At 39.7% G+C, this 16,440-nt stretch overlaps 1 protein-coding gene across 2 annotated transcripts in view; it reads left to right on the forward strand.

Annotated features, from left to right (window-relative positions):
* The window catches only part of Otud7a (OTU deubiquitinase 7A), a 302,377-nt gene that overhangs the window by 6,575 nt on the left and 279,362 nt on the right, over window positions 1-16,440 (forward strand). Inside the window, exon 2 of one of the 2 annotated variants that reach the window (XM_045145981.1) lies at window positions 4,790-4,894. The exons of the other annotated variant lie outside the window; for it this stretch is intronic. The gene's annotated coding sequence lies outside the window, so the exon portion shown is untranslated. The remainder of the gene's footprint in view (window positions 1-4,789; window positions 4,895-16,440) is intronic. 2 annotated transcript variants of the gene reach the window in all.

The following is a 16,440-nucleotide window of genomic DNA, read 5'->3' on the forward strand; positions in this document are numbered from 1 at the left end:
TGGGTCAGGTTGCTTGCTTCTGAGTTTCTTAGACTTTGGGTTGCTTGGAGAGATGTTGGCCACTTTCCCCTGGTAGTTCAGATAGTGCCTTAAAGCACTAGATGGGGGCTGGAGAGATGGCGTAGCGGTTAAGCGCTTGCCTGTGAAGCCTAAGGACCCCGGTTCGAGGCTCGGTTCCCCAGGTCCCACGTTAGCCAGATGCACAAGGGGGTGCACGCATCTGGAGTTCGTTGGCAGAGGCTGGTAGCCCTGGCACGCCCATTCTCTCTCTATTCCTCTATCTGTCTTTCTCTCTGTGTCTGTCACTCTCAAATAAATAAATTAAAAAATTTAAAAAAAGAAAGCACTAGATGGGTTAATTTGACTTTGACTTTTTATAGAGGAAGAAGGAAGAAAGAAGTGTGGGGTAAAAAAAAATGGGACTTCTGTGGCTGAAGAATTCTTAAAGTTAATTTAAGGCCATTAGGCAGCTCTGGTAAACAGTACTATAAGTTCTTTGAAATCAGAATGGATGGCAAACTTTGTATGAATCAGGCTGTATCTTCTACATTGTGTGTACTGTTGGGCACATGGATAGCAGTTCCACACAACCTCATTTATTGGGATCTTTATTGAATATATTTTCCTACTCCTAGAGTCGATGCAAGATTAGTCCTTTATATGAAAAACTGTGAAGTGAGTGAGAGGTAAGAGACTAGCATTCTGAAGGTGGAGTTCTGAGAGGAGTTGCCAGGGAGAGAAGTTGTGTTGGTGGACAGGGGTGACCATAGGTCCTGCCAGCCAGGATGCCATTTTACTTTGGGGTGGTATATGGCCAGGCTAGGTCCTGTTCCTCTACTATACTCTGAGCATGTTTCCTTGCAGAAATACTTTTATTCCTAGGGCAAGATTGGGGCTTTGGGATCACGTGCATCTCTTGTCATTGGCTTGACTGTGGTAAAGGGCCTAGGTCTTTGTGCCATTTCTGGGATGGAATATACTTACAAAGGTCTTCGGTCCTTTGTATGTGGTGTCACTTGTTAGGTTGAGTGAAAGTTCTCTGGCTATCTGTTTAACATGTTTGTGGATCTGCACTTATGGGGGCCAAAGTGAGTCTCATAAGAACCTGTGTTCTAAAATTGCACAGTTGGGTTACAATTCCCGCATATATCTTTTGATTATTCCCTTTGTAAAACTTGTTTTGTCTGAGGAACTGCTTGTGACCTTGGCTCTCAGCTCTATATGTTTGCAAGGTTCTTCTTGACACAGTGACTCTAGCTTATCAAACAAGGTGAGGTGGTAAAATATAAGGTAGTAGGAATGTGAAATGTTCCTCCATAGCTTCTTATGTTTGAATATATAATCTCTAGTTGGTAGCACTGCTTAAGAAGGTTGGGAGCCTTTGGGAAATGGAGCCTTGCCAGAGGAAGTATGTCATTACAGGCGAGCCGTGGGGTGTTATGCCCCAGCTTCACATGCCTTACTCAGGTCTCATTTGCTGCATCCTCCCTGCTTCCATGCTGATGTGAAGATGTAATGCAGTGTTGTCTGTTTCTGCAGTGCTTTCACTGCTATGTAAAGCTTCCCGTTCCTGTAAGCTGTAAAAAAACAATAATAATCATCAATAGAAAAACCCCACATTTCTTCCACAAGCTGCTTCTAGTCAGGTGTTTTGTCCCAACAAGAAAGGAACTACAAGATGAAGAGATTGCTTAGTGGTTAAAGTGCTTTACAGAAAGTCCCAAGAACCCAGGTTCAATTCCCCAGGACCTGTGTAAGCCAGATGCAGAAGGTGGCACATGCATTTGTAGCTCATTTGCAACAGCTGGAGGTCCTGGTGCACCTATTCATATTCATTTATTCTACCTCCCCTCTCTCTGCCTCTTTTTCCCCTCTTTCTCTCTTAAATAAATAAATAAATAAAAGTAAACTGTTATTTAAAAAGAAAGTGGGTGGGGAGATGGCTTAGCAGTTGTACCTAGTACCCACCTAAGCTAGATGTACAAGGTGACACTTGTTTCTGAAGCATTTTTTTCCCAGTGGCTAGAGGCCCTGGTGTGCTAATTCTTTCTTTCTCTCTCTATCTGCCCCCCCTTAAATAAATAAATAAATAAATAAAATATTTAAAAAATAGAAAGTAACTATTGTGCAAGGCATACTCTGCTTTGTTGTGTACCTATACACATGATGTCAACAGGATTTCCTAAGGCTTCTACCAAAGTTGACATCCCAATCCCATTTACAGTCTGGTAGGCTGTGTGTTCAGAAGAGCCTTCTCATAGGTCAGAGTCTTCTGGGCTCTAGGGCAGAAGTGTCTTTGTGGAAGCCTCCCACCTCAGCATGTGCTGATTATTGAAGGATGATCTCTAGGTGTGCTCATTATCATCACAATTCCTTCATTACCTATACAGTACTCTTTAGAGGGCTTGGCCCTGCTCTGCTTAAGAGAGACAAAATCTCAGGCCCTGTCTCACCTTTTGGAGGCAGCCTACTTTGGGCATATTTTGTAAGTCTTAATTTTATGTGTACAAATAAAGAGATGTAGCTATGCCTGCCTTGTCATATCCCATTCGACTCCATGATTCTGTACAAAATTAGTTCCATAGTGCTTCCCAAATGCTGACTAATCAAAGAGAAAGAAAGCTGGGCTCAGTGCTATATGAGAACTAGTAGGAAAAAAAAAAAGGTTTCTCTTAAAAATATTTGTCTCAAAAAATAAAAATTGTCTCCATGTTATAAGGGTTAAAGGATCTACTGTCATCTGTTCAAGGACTTATAACTTATAATGAATTGTATGTTCAAGAGTCATCCTTCTGACTTTTAGGCCCATAAGGAAGAGCTGATATATCAGCCTTTACTATATCTTGGTGGCACCTTGTTCAGAGCAGGCTCTCAATTCATGTTTGTTAAATGCATTTAGTAGCCTTCTGGGGATTAAAATTAGAAATTTAAGTATTCTTTCTAGAATTACTTAGCTCCCATGAGTTCAGGAGCATTATAGCTTAAAATGTTGCTGATATAAAAAGTGAAACATTTAGAATCTTAGTTCTCAGTTCAGTACTATGCAAAATTTTGTTTAGGTTGCAAATAACAAAACTCAGCTAAAATAATACTTGTTATACAGCAGAGCACATGTTCTAAGTAGAGTTATGGTTTGATATTTCCTGTTCCATATATTACAAACTTTATAGATAGCCATAAGGAACAGTAGATCTATCTGTTTAATTATTTCTTGATTAATTTTAAAAGGTAAGATACAGTCATTGTACTTCCTTAAAATATTAGTATTATGAATGAGACAATGAAAGGTCATATGAATGAGTCATATTTTAAGCACTCCTTTAGGCATGAGAAAATCTGTAGTATAAGAACAGGCATACATATTGTGATTGATTAAAATGATTGATTGTATTAACTTCTGCACAGGTTGAATATCCATAAGTGTTTGGGAGTTAGTTTTTTCTTTTTCTTTTCAGATTTTGGTACATTGAGATATACATAATGACATGCTTTAGGAGTGGGACGCAAGTCTTAATACAGAATTCATTTCTATTTCATGCACACCTTACACATCTAGGCTGAAGGTAATGTGATATGGAAGTTTCAGTGTACCTGTGTTGTGACTGGAGCCTATTACTTGAGGCCAGGTATAGAATTTATGCTTGTGGTAGCATGTCCACACTAGTCATCTAAGATTGTGGATTCTCAGATTAGGCATTCTCAACCTGACTGAAAAATAGAAGTTGTGCATCATGCACATCCAGAATACCAGTCCTTGGTGATAGAAACAGGATTATGAGTTTGAAGCACATATTGAGTTCAGGGTCAGGTTTTAAGACCCCATCTCAAAAGAAAAAAACAAAACCAAACAAACAAACAAAAAAAGCTAATGCTAGAATCTTCCCAACAGGGAAGAATGTGCCTCCCACTACCAGGCCTATCTTCCTACTAGGTGCTGTATGTTCAGAGCCAAAGTCTTGGACTGCCTTCCTATCTGGAGGGTCTAGGGTGAAGGCCTCCACTTAATATGGAAACCATGTGGGTGCTTTAAAATTGCTGATGTTTGGTGCTGAAGCCAGCCTCTGAGCTCATCGGTGAACCCATGAAAGTTGGTTCTGAGGTTCAAAACCACTGACCTTAAGGAGAGTCTTGTAACTTTCAGAGGGGAGAGAAAAGTGTTAGGAAAAGCTGGGCAGATCCAAGAGCCCTCTTGCCTTCCTGCACAGTATGCCTACTAGTGGCAAAGACAGGAATTGATCTCCATAAAACAGGAGATTAGGAGGCACTATAGGAAGATGAGCTACTACAGGTGTCATGATCTGACCAAATAATCATGTTTTGTAACTGAACAATATTTAGTTGTTATAAAACTTCTACATTCAAGAGATCAAATGTACATGTTGACTAACCATTAATATGAATATGCTATGTTAGTGAAAATTTCTAAAAGCATATGTTTTAAGTGTTAGTACCACAAAAAATAAATGTACAAAATAATAAAAATGTTAATTAGCTTAACTTGGCAATTTTACAATGCATATATACTTTAACAAATTATACTGGACACCCTATATATGTATGCATATATAATTCTCCATATCTTATTTTTAAAGCAAAAATAATGGAAAACAGCCAAAAATAAAACTATAGAAGAAACTCAACAAACAAACATGACTGTTAAGAGAAACAGCCATGCAGAAGGGAGCCAAATTATTTTCCAGTTTTATTAACCTGCATAAATCTATCTTCATGTCTTGCAACGCTTGCAGTGACATATTATGTATATTATCTTATTTTATTTTCTCAATAGCTCTGTCACATCAGAATGGAAGTTAGTCACATTCTACAGGCGAGGAGACTGAGTATTATGACCTGTGGCTGTCTTTCAGTTGTGAGAACGAGCAACACATCTGGGGTAGGTACTCTGCTTGGTCCCAGGGTAACAACTGCCATTTATCTGGTGACTTCAGGGCTCTAGACTCAGCCACGGGCTCCCTGGTACTCTAAGAACATTTGAGGAGGAAAGAAACAAAGGTATTCAGTTGGGAAAACATGACTTTCCTCTGAAGCTAAAACAGCCATTGTCTGAGTCAATTGGAGTAATATGCACTGTGAGCCAGAAATAGTCAACTCATCCTCTTCTCACAGTTACATTTGCCCTCTAGTTTAGGTAGGGGTCTCAGGCAATAGATCCAATAGCAAACATGAATAAATGTTAGGATGGATGGATGCCTGCATGCACGGTTAGATGGATGGATGAGAGGAAATTTATTAGGGGAATTGGCTCACAAGGTTAAGGGGCCTGAGAAGTTCCATCATAGACTATGTGTAGTGGGATATCCTGGGATGAAGGTAGCTTTGCATAGTATAAGTCCATAGGCCTCAGAACTAAGGAAGCTAGTGGTGTAATAATTCTCAGTCTGAGGCTGAAGGTTTGGGAAACTGTGGGACAAGGGTTGTTACTTGTGTAAGTTCTGGAGTCCAAAGGTCAGAGTATCTGGAATTCTGTATCTGAGTAGGGAAGTGAAATCTGTTCTACCTCAAAGAGAGTGAAACATGTATTTGCTTTTGGGGGGTGTTTGTTCTTTCTAAGCTCCCAAATAATTGGAAGGTATCTGCCCATGAAGGTAAATCTTCACTTAATTCACTCAGACTCACACACCTGTTTCCTCTGGAAATACCTCAGAAACACAGAGAGAAATAATGCTTCACCCAACTAAAGTAAACTACCATACCTCATCCTCCTGTGCCTCTGGGCTTGTCTTGTGACAGCAGCATCTCTACATCATTATGTACTTTTTGGAAGAAGCACCTTCTTATATTCCATAATGATATCATCCAGTAGCATCTCCATATCAGTATGTACTTGTGGGAGGAAGAACCTTCTTATATTCCATAAGGACATTGTCCAGCAGCATCTCCATATCAGTATGTGCTTGTGGGAGGAAGAACCTTCTTATATTCCATAAGGACATTGTCCAGCAGCATCTCCATATCAGTATGTACTTGTGGGAGGAAGAACCTTCTTATATTCCATAAGGAAATTGTCCAACAGAATCTCCATATCAGTATGTACTTCTGGGAGGAAGAACCATCTTATATTCCATAAGGACATTGTTCAACAACATCTCTACATCATTGTGTACTTGTGGGAGGGAAAACCTTATTATAGTCCATAAGGATATTGTCCAGAAGCATCTCTATATCATACTTGTTGGAGGAATTACCTTCTTATATTCCATATGGATATTGTCCTTGAAGAAAGATTTTTGTCCTTACCTGCTCCTGTGTCCTCTTTTGAGGTTTAGTTCCAACCACCTGCATGTGTGCCTTTGGCAAGTGTGCATGGTCACAAAGCCACTGGCTTTCTCTCTGGCCTCTTGTCATATCTGGTTACTCAAAAGGCTCCTTGAAAGAAGTCTCTTATGCCATGCATGGCTGATTCATGAGATTATGGACTTAGGGTTCGTGTGGGCCTCCGTCAACATCAGGTACTCTAGCCAGTGACTGTACTATTCATGTACCATATAGTCTTATTACCATCACTGTGTTTTTGCTCCATTTATGCCTCTCTCAGGGGTTATCACCCTTCTCTAAAAGACTTGTGGGGGTCCTTATATGATATATGTCTAATGCTGCATAAGGCTTCTATCACCTGCCACATTATTACTTCAATTTGGCAAGGAATAAGATCTCCCCAATTTTCCATAACAGGTTAGTACCTGTTATGTAACAATGCACAAATTGGTTGTCCCCATAGTAGTATTGAGTGGGAAACTATACTACCTGAATAAAGAAATATTGGGCACCCTTTCATTTAGGTGAACTTCTCTATCATCATTTCTTTTGCTGTTTATTGTACTCTTTCCTGCAAAAATTGCTTGAGATGTAAATGAAGCACTTAACACATTATAATAAAATATGGGTGCACAGTGCAGTGTTGTGGGCTTTGTAGAGTATCCCTTTTCCAAAATTGGAAGTCCATGATCCTTTCTGCCTCAAGCCCCTTGATCTAGGTAACCTAGGGTAGCAGTTGTGAGGCCCTAGAAGCAGACAAACATTGTTAAGAAAGAGTATGTGATCAAATGTCAATCCTTTTTGGTATGAGATAAGCAAGGAATGCATCAGCTAGAGGGAAAGCCATGGTTAACGGTTTAAAGGAGCAATATGGAATCAAACTGAGACCTTCTAACCACAAAATATGTTCTAGTTACCTTCTTGTTGCTGAAACAAAACACCTGATCAAAAGCAGGTAATGGAGGAAAGAGTTTATTTTGGCTTACAGTGTCAGGAAGCTTCATGATGGTAGGAAAAGATGGTAGAGCAGAGACTGGACATCGCATTCTACCACAACAGGTGGAGGAAAGCAGAATGACAACTGCCCTCTTTCAAAGGAGAAGCTGGGTGATAACACTCCAAAGCCCACTTCCAGAAACACCTCCTCCAGCAAGGCTCCATCTCCCAAATTACCGCCCACTGGGGAATAAGCATTCAAAACCCATAAGTTTATGGGAGATTCAAACTACCACACATATAGTCTTCATGTCCTGTCTTCATAGCTTGAATAAAGATCAGAGAACCCACAACAGGGACAGGAATCATGCCTCTGACACCCTTACCCATAATTTTGTATTGTACCTAAGAGGCTGCTAATGCTCCTATCATATTCTTGTGTGTCATTCTGTAGACCAGCAAAGAAAGTTGTGAGAAAACACCCTAGGAATGGATGCCTACAAAGAACCAAGTCTGCTGGCCTGAGCCAAGCTGTGGTGACATAAAGTGAAAGGATATAGCAAAAGGTCCCACAGAGAAGCCTATAAGTGCCAGGACTAGATCCAGATGAGATACCCAGTTCTAAGGTTACACACTGGATTCACTTGAGCTGTCTCTTGCTGAAAGTTCTTGGCTGCATAAGTTCATCTCCCAGCTTCAGTGTCCCTACATGTGATATTTGTCTCACAGGAAACAGCAAGTCTAGGGTGGCACTTGTCAACTCTGGCTGACCATTTTCCCAGCTCTTCTTTCCTTGAGCCAGAGCGTAAACCACCCTGGACATTAATTCTGTTCCTGGGTGGCACAAATTGGGCCAAGAATTGGAAGTAAGACCTGTTCCATTACTAATAATCTTGGAATATGAATTTCCATGTTGTATATGGAGGATAAGACTAGGTACCTTACAGTATCATTTTCATGAGGAAAGCTAAAAGGCTATATGCTGTCAACTCTTAGAAGTAACCCAGGAAAGGAAAGAGGGCACAGTGGTCATTAGGCATGGACCCAGTGATGCAAGCCGCTTCTCCATTGGTTCCTGGATGTTCCAAGACAAACAAGAGCTTAGAATCAGAAAAAAAAAAAAATTGAACCCTTCAGGAGATGCCAAAATATACATGTGTGCTTGGCATTTTGGGGAATGTGCAGGCTTCTTCAAACCTTGTCCAGTGTGCATCATTCACTTTAACTTTTACATACATTTACTAATGGTCTTGGTTAACATGTGGTAGTGGCAGTATGTTGCATTTATGTGTGTGGATGGGGTGTTGAAAAGCTGTTCTGAGTTCTGCTTTGCTACTTGTATTTTGAATATAACCATCTGCCTGGAGGGGGAACTTTTATAAAGTATATCCTTTAAGAAATACATCCACAAAGATAATACAGTAATCAATAAGTTTCCAATCTCTATGCTCCACTCTTAGCTTCCCCATTTTTTTTTTAATACAAGGAGAAGCAGGGGAGTGGACATTACATCAGTGACATAAAAAAAAGCCATACTCATTTTTGTTATTTCTTACTCCTTTGTTTGTTCATTTGCCTTTTTTCTTAAGAAGAAAAGCCAATATCTACTCACATTAAAAGAATAAACTTATGGAAAATGAGTTAATAGTGAAATGAATGATATTACATTACCAGTTACACAGTTGTTCCTTGTGTGTCCTTCTATACTCATCTTATGGATACGCATGTGTTTCATATTGAAACACATAGTACTTATTGGATATTACTCCATTTTTAACCTAGAATATGTGCTAGTTCCAATAAAAGTATTCAATTATATCTTGGTTTTACTTGATAGTATAGGATTGCCTAAATTTAAGCTACATGTCTTATTTTGGTGCATAAAGCTTCTAACATATCCCTTTAGATAAGACTATGGTTTCAGTTACTTAGCAGCCCCTCCCAGATACTAGGTCCTACAGCAGTACTCTCTGTTGTATTGGCAATATTGTCTTCCCACTCTCTGGCCACTGAGAGCACCCCCCAGAAAAAAAAAAAAAGCACTAATTACTCCATAGTGAACACCTACTGAAGGCAATGAGGAAATGGCGACTGGGGGAGAGAGGTTATACTACAACCTATGTAAAAAACAATTAAATAAAAACTAATAGAGAGGTTATCCTGATTATATATTTGTATGTGCAAAGTGTGATAAGCAGGATCTTTCCTGAAGCTGGACAGAGGGAAGCAGAAGAGCAATGCATATCCATGTAAACTTATAGGATGCTCAGGAAGAAAAGTGGATGTGGGAGCATCCGCAGTCTCCCTCCATTCCTCCTGTAGTTAAGAAAACTCTGTGTAATAATACCTGTTTGATTGTTTTTGCTGTTTGCCAATTTTGTGTTTGATGTGTGCTAAGTACTGTGTGTTGAGAGTTGGCAAAGACTTGGGCTGTAAAAGCAGAGTAATTTGTGATCCATCACTTCCTTTGGCCTCTTATCTATTTATCATTTTCTTATTTACAACTTCTTACATGTTCAATAACTTGTCTTGTGTGTTAAGTAATTTCATTTCGTAGTTATTTGTTCTTAGTGTTTTAAAATAGATTCTCCAGCTCACATTTTTTGTCAGTAGTTTTAGAAGACAGTTTCTTGACAGTTTTATGTTTCTCTCATTTATCTTTCCTTTCTTCAATATTCATTGTAGACCTTGTTTTGGCCCTATTGTTTTCTTCTTTTCCTCTTCTCAAATGGCCCATGCTCCCCTCTTGGAGAATTCTTGCAACTTTGGAAATATTTCTTGCCTGAACATAAAGTTGTTGAGTCACACTGTATTCTATAAAACTAGATAAAAAATGTTTGTACTATCTTTTAGCACCACTATTATGGAGAAATTCAAAGTTAACTTGTTTCCCTCTCTAGACACTGACTTAATTCTTTCAGTCCTAGTAATTTCATCAGGCTGTTTCTAGAGGCTTGCCTTTCATATCACTTTTTTTTTTTTAATATGGTCAGCCTTAATTTGACAATCATTTTATTTCCAAAGTTTTCTTATGTTATTGATATTTCTGTTGTCAATTAAAAAATGTTAATTATATGTAAATTATTTCTGTGCTTTTCTACTGTCATGTCCTCAGTGAACTTTCCCATTTCATTCACTTATTTCTGTGTATAACTATCTTTATTCTATTATTTAATTACTTCTAACATGGTTTTCACCCTTGCCCCATTTATTTTCATTTCTCCATTTCTTCCCCAGTATCTGACTTTCTGTTGACTTATAATATGGTCTTTGAAATTTGTTTTCCTTTTTAGGAGCATATTTTAGACAGGATAATGGCCTTTCACAGTTGTTAATATTCCTTCAGCAGAATCTTTGAATGTTATAATTTAATAAGATATGAGTTTGGGGATTGTAAAAATAAAGTTGAATATAGAATCAAGTTTGCTAATTGGTTGAATTTGGAATAGGGAGGTTATCACTAACACATCCACCAAGGCTCAGGAATTGTTGCAGAAGAGGGGGCTAGAAGATTGTAAGAACCTCAGAATGGGTACAAATACCCTGAGGCAACCCAAAGCACTAATTACTCTACTATGAATACCAGTAACTCTACTGAGGCCAGCAGGGAAAGGGGAATTGGGGGAGAGGAGTTATACTACAACTTATGTAAAAAAAATTTTAAAAAGAATGGGGAGACAGCCTCTTCAGCAAATGGTGTTTTGTAAACTGGATATATATCTGCATAAGGTTGAAAATAGATTCTTCTCTCTCGCCATGCACAAGAATTAAGTCCAAATGGATTAAAGACCTTAACATCAGACCGGAAACTCTGAAACTGCTAGAGGAAAAAGTAGGGGAAACCCTTCAACATATTGGTCTTGGCAAAGACTTTCTGAATACAACCCCAATTGCTCAGGCAATAAAACCACAGATTAACCACTGGGACCTAATGAAATTACAAAGATTTTGCACCACAAAGGACACAGTGAAAAAAGCAAAGAGGCAACCTACAGAATGGGAAAAAATCTTCGCCAGCTATATACCTGATAAAGGATTAATATCTAGGATATACAAAGAACTCAAAAAGTTAAATAATAAGGAATCAAACAAGCCAATCAAAAAATGGGCTATGGAGCTAAATAGAGAGTTCTCAGAGGAAGAAATACGAATGGCATATAAGCATCTAAAAAAATGTTCTACGTCACTAGTCATCAGGGAAATGCAGATTAAAACTACATTGAGATTCCATCTCACTCCTGTCAGATTGGCCACCATCATGAAAACAAATGATCATAAATGTTGGCGGGGATGTGGAAAAAAAGGAACCCTTCTGCACTGCTGGTGGGAATGCAATCTGGTCCAGCCATTGTGGAAAACAGTGTGGAGGTTCCTAAAACAGCTAGAGATTGATCTACCATATGACCCAGCTATAGCACTCCTAGGCATATATCCAAAAGACTCATCACATTTCCTTAGAAGTACGTGCTCAACCATGTTTATTGCTGCTCAATTTATAATAGCTGGGAAATGGAACCAGCCTAGATGTCCATCAACAGATGAGTGGATAATGAAGATGTGGCACATTTATACAATGGAGTTCTACTCAGCAGTAAAGAAAAATGAAGTTATGAAATTTGCAGAAAAATGGATGGACCTGGACAGTATTATACTAAGTGAGGTAACCCAGGCCCAGAAAGCCAAGCACCACATGTTCTCTCTCATATGTGGATCCTAGCTACAGATGACTGGGCTTCTGCGTGAGAATGACAGTACTTAGTAGCAGAGGCCAGTAAGTTAAAAAGGAGACATAAAGGGTAGAGAAAGGAAGAGGGGAGGATACTTAATAGGTTGATATTGTATATATGTAATTACAATGATTGTAATGGGGAGGTAATATGATGGAGAATGGAATTTCAAATGGGAAAGTGTAGGGGTGGGGAGGGAGGGAATTACCATGGGATATATTTTATAATCATGGAAAATGTTAATAAAAATTAAAAAAAAAAGAATGGGGAGCTGGAGGGATGGCTTAGCAGCTAAGGCATTTGTCTGCAAAGCCGAATGACCCAGGTTCGATTGCCCAGGACCCATATTAACCAGATGCAAGAGGGGGCACATGTGTCTGGAGCTCCTTTGCAGTGGCTGAAGCTCTCTCTCTCTCCCTTCCCCTCTCTCCCGTCCCTCCCTCCCACCCTCCCTTCATCCCTCCTTCTCTCCCTCTTTTTCTCTCTTTCTCGCTGTCAAATAAATTAAAAAAAAAAAAAGAATAGGGAGGTTATCCTGATATGTATTTGTATGTGCAGTGTGTGATCAATAGGATCTTTCCAGAGCTGGAAAGAGGGAAGCAGAAGAGCAATGCCACATGAAAAGGACATTGGAGAAGGCAAAGGGCCATAAGTCAAAGTGTTTGTTGGTTGTCTCTCGAAGCTGGCAAAGTCAAAAACAGTCACCGTGTGGTGGGCAGAATAATGACCCCTGGAGAGCATAGTTCAGGAGTAGAGCATTTTAGGGCAGAATAATGCTCTCCAAAGATGTTCATGTACAAATATTCACCTTCTGTGGAAAAGGAGGGTTGCAAATGTGGTTTAAGTTTAGGTCTTTGAGATGGGATCATGATCCTGGACTGTCTAGGTAGATGGCAGGTAATCCAAGAGGCAAGAGTGTTTTAGAGAGGATGCTGTGACAATGGAAGCAGAGGTCAGTAAGGTGCATTTCACAGAGGGGCCCATGAGCCAAGGGCCTTGAGAAGCTATAGAAGAAAAGGAGCAGCCTGAAGGTATGCAGCCCTGTCCATACCTCCGTTCTATTCAGGAGAATATTTTGACCTCCTTAACTCTTATGACAGCAGTTTCTGTTGTTTTAAGATGTGTTAACATATCATTTAAGATGTGCTTTAAGTTTATGTGTTGTTTCAAGATGTTATTATAGTCATGAGAGGAAACTAATAGAACGTGAAATAGCCTGTTGTGAAGATCATTTATAAAGAAAGTTATTTTTATCTTATTAAATATTTTTATTTGAGAGAGAAACATTCAGGGAGGGGAGACAGAGGGAGAGAGAGAGAGAGAGGAGAGAAATAGAGGGAGGGAAAGAGAAAAAATGAGCATGAGCACACCAGCACACTTTTCCTGCTACAAACAAACTCCAGATGCACGTGCCACTTTGTGTGTCTAGCTTTACATGAGTACTATGGAAGTGGACCAGGGTTTCAGGCTTTGCAAGCAAGCAGTGTAGCTGCTGATCCATGTCTCCAGTCCTAAAAGTTCTTTACTTGATTCTATTTTTTCTGAGTGTCTTCATTGATTTGTCTTCTTTCTCATACCCTTTCCCATGTCTGATTCCTATGCTAGAGACTTTGTAATTTGGGGATTATTTTGAGTGTGGTCAGGTTTTTGCGGAAGAATGAGGGTGAGATGAATCTAAGGCATGGTTTCACACTTGATTCAAATTTGTGGTCTGCAATGTGCTTTCTCCAAGTGAACTTCCTTTGCCCAAGGCAGGACACCACATTACTGTATTGTATTTGATGCCTGCCTTTTTCTCTGAGCAAAGTCAAGTCCATAGGCTCAATGGCTCTACTCCCATGTCTCCATGTTCTCTCATGAGGAGCTACATCCAGGCTACGCCATTTTTCCCAGCGTGACTCATGAGCTGCTGCTGGAGTCAAAAGTTGGTTATGGCTTCAGTCCCTTCCTGACTGCACTGATTTGGTGTGCTTGCTTTGTGGTTTGTGGTTTATGATGGTGTCTGCTTGATTCATTGGGGGTGGAATATAGTTATCTTTCTAGTGCTCTTTCTATTTTTAGTGTTTTACAGGCTTTCAGAGAAAATGTGGAGGAGTAAATTGTTCACTAGAAGCTGGGAGGTGCTATCGGTAGATGACTGTGGATGTTCAGGATTTTGTTTATCATCTTTGGGGGACACCTTGTGCTTTTAGAAGGAGAAGCAGGTCATTATTTTGTATAGGGGCTGGGCATGGTTTAGTCAACTTGGGGTTCCTTTTCCAAGTAGAGTTGTTGTTTCTTTAATCCAGAATGCTTCCTCACAAAACCCCTTCTGTTACATTAGACAAGCTATTGTGTTAGTGTTTTGGCAGCCTCAAGAATCAGCCTGGCCCTTCCTAGCACAGCAGCCTAGATAGAAGGGAGTCAGGCAGGTACCACACTGGACATCCGTATCCCTTCCTCTCAGCCTCTGGGCACTCTGCTTAGTTCCTGTCACTTTGTACTGACTGACCACCTCACCTCTGCTTGGAGGTTCGCATGAACTTCAACTGCTAATAAATCCTTGAGTAAGCATGCATTGTTTTAATCATTTTCTTATCTGATTAGTTTAATATTTATTAGGTTATTTTCTGTAATTGCTAAGAAGTAAGACTGTCTATGACTGAGTACCATGTGCTGTACTTATATTATGTACTTGAGTTTCACAGTGACCTGTGAGGCCGATATGGGGTTCTACCTACTTCACAGATAAGCCATCAAGGTTAACAGTTTTGTCAGTGTTTTTCCCTTTGGCTAATAAGTACATGTGCTCTTTGAAACATCCATTTCATCTGCTACACTGAAGTAACTGAGTAGGTAGAGTTGTTCATGTGTATCTGTGAAGCAAAACTCTATTATGTAACAATTTCTTGTAATGTCTTTAGACATGTTTGTTTAAATTAGTCATATTTAGGCTAGAGAGTTTTCTTAGTGGTTAAGGCATTTGCCTACAAAGTCAAAGGATCCTGGTTCGATTCTCCAGGACCCACATAAGCCAGATACACAGACACACATGTGTCTGGAGTTCGTTTACAGTGGCTGGAGGCTCTGGTGCATCCCCCTCCCCCGCCAACTTTCTATCTCTCTCAAATAAATTAATTAATTAATTAAATATTTAAAAAATTCTTGACCTTAGAGTTTCTTTTAAAGGTCATGGAAATTTAAAAGTGGGAAATTCTAAATCCCAAAGAATGAGAGTTGGTAGTAATTTTATCCCAGCCAAAGCTCCTCTAAAATGTCAGTTTTACAATTCCATAATGAATACCAGCAATCACTGAGGAAGGTACTCAGTGGAGTGGGGGCAGGGATGAAAATGATGGTACCAAAAGATGATGTTTCAATACAAAATTTCTACTTAATAAAAAAAAAAAAGAGCATAAAAAGTGCAGCCATTTCAGTCTGTTGCTGATGAGGCACTTGTCAGTCAAGAGATTTAGGAAAGAACACCTATCCTTATGGTTTTAAGTTTCCTAGAGGACATAAACTCTGCCTTAAAAAGATAACAGGCTGAATATCTGAATAGTTTTCTTCTTGCTCTGCCTATCTTTAGTTCATAGAGTGCACTGGGGCTGTTACTCACGAGACAGGAATAGCTGTGCCATGGCTTCAAAGAAGCCCAAAGGGCCAAGACCCTGCATTTCTGCAAACAGGAGGTCCTTGGAACCAAGGGAACCAGTTCAAATGACTGACTCCATCATGATGCAGAGAAAGAGCAGAGCATCCAGGTGTTTGAAAATGGCTACATCTCACACCTATATAACTGGAATGTTTGACATGTGAAAAATAATATCTTCCTACTCTTTTCTGGACATCTGAGGAGTTAGGAGAACGATCATCCATCTGTTGTCTTCCTTTGGCTCTTTTGAGTAGAAGACTCATTCCTGGCATTAATTCTAGGGCTCCTCACACATTGCTAGTACCCACATCTCTCTTGTCTTCCCTTGTGGGTCATCTTTTATTGGTTTGTTCAGTACTTTCTTTTATAGTCATTTTTCTCTTGTCACTCTTTCCTCTAGTTCCCTGTGGCACATTCTTGATAATTCCTTCCATGATGCCTTTCAATTTTACTCATCTGCCCTTCACCTAATACATGTCAAATTCACTGTAAAACTGGCCACTTCACCTTTGATTTCTGTAATAGATGGCTAATTTCTATGGATTCTTTCTGCTTCCTACCACCAAGTCTTTTTAATAATGTCATATTCTTTATTTAGGCTTTTGAACACATTAAAAATGGTTCAAAGCTTTACTTCAGTTAAGTGAATTTTAATTAAAGACAATCAGTCACTTAAAGCATGATTTTAAACTCTGGGGAAACATGTTCAATTGGTTTGCTGGTGGTGCTGGTGGGGTGGGAGAGGGGCAGGCTCTTGCCTTGTCCTGCTGCCTGCCTGCCCTGCTGGTCTCTGCTCTTCTGGCCCTGTGCTGCTTATGCTTTGTCCTGTGATTGCAGCCTTCATAAGCTTGCCTCACGCTGGCACAT

This window comes from Jaculus jaculus, chromosome 3 (genome assembly GCF_020740685.1).
Source record: "Jaculus jaculus isolate mJacJac1 chromosome 3, mJacJac1.mat.Y.cur, whole genome shotgun sequence".
Classification (NCBI taxonomy): Eukaryota; Metazoa; Chordata; class Mammalia; order Rodentia; family Dipodidae; genus Jaculus; species Jaculus jaculus.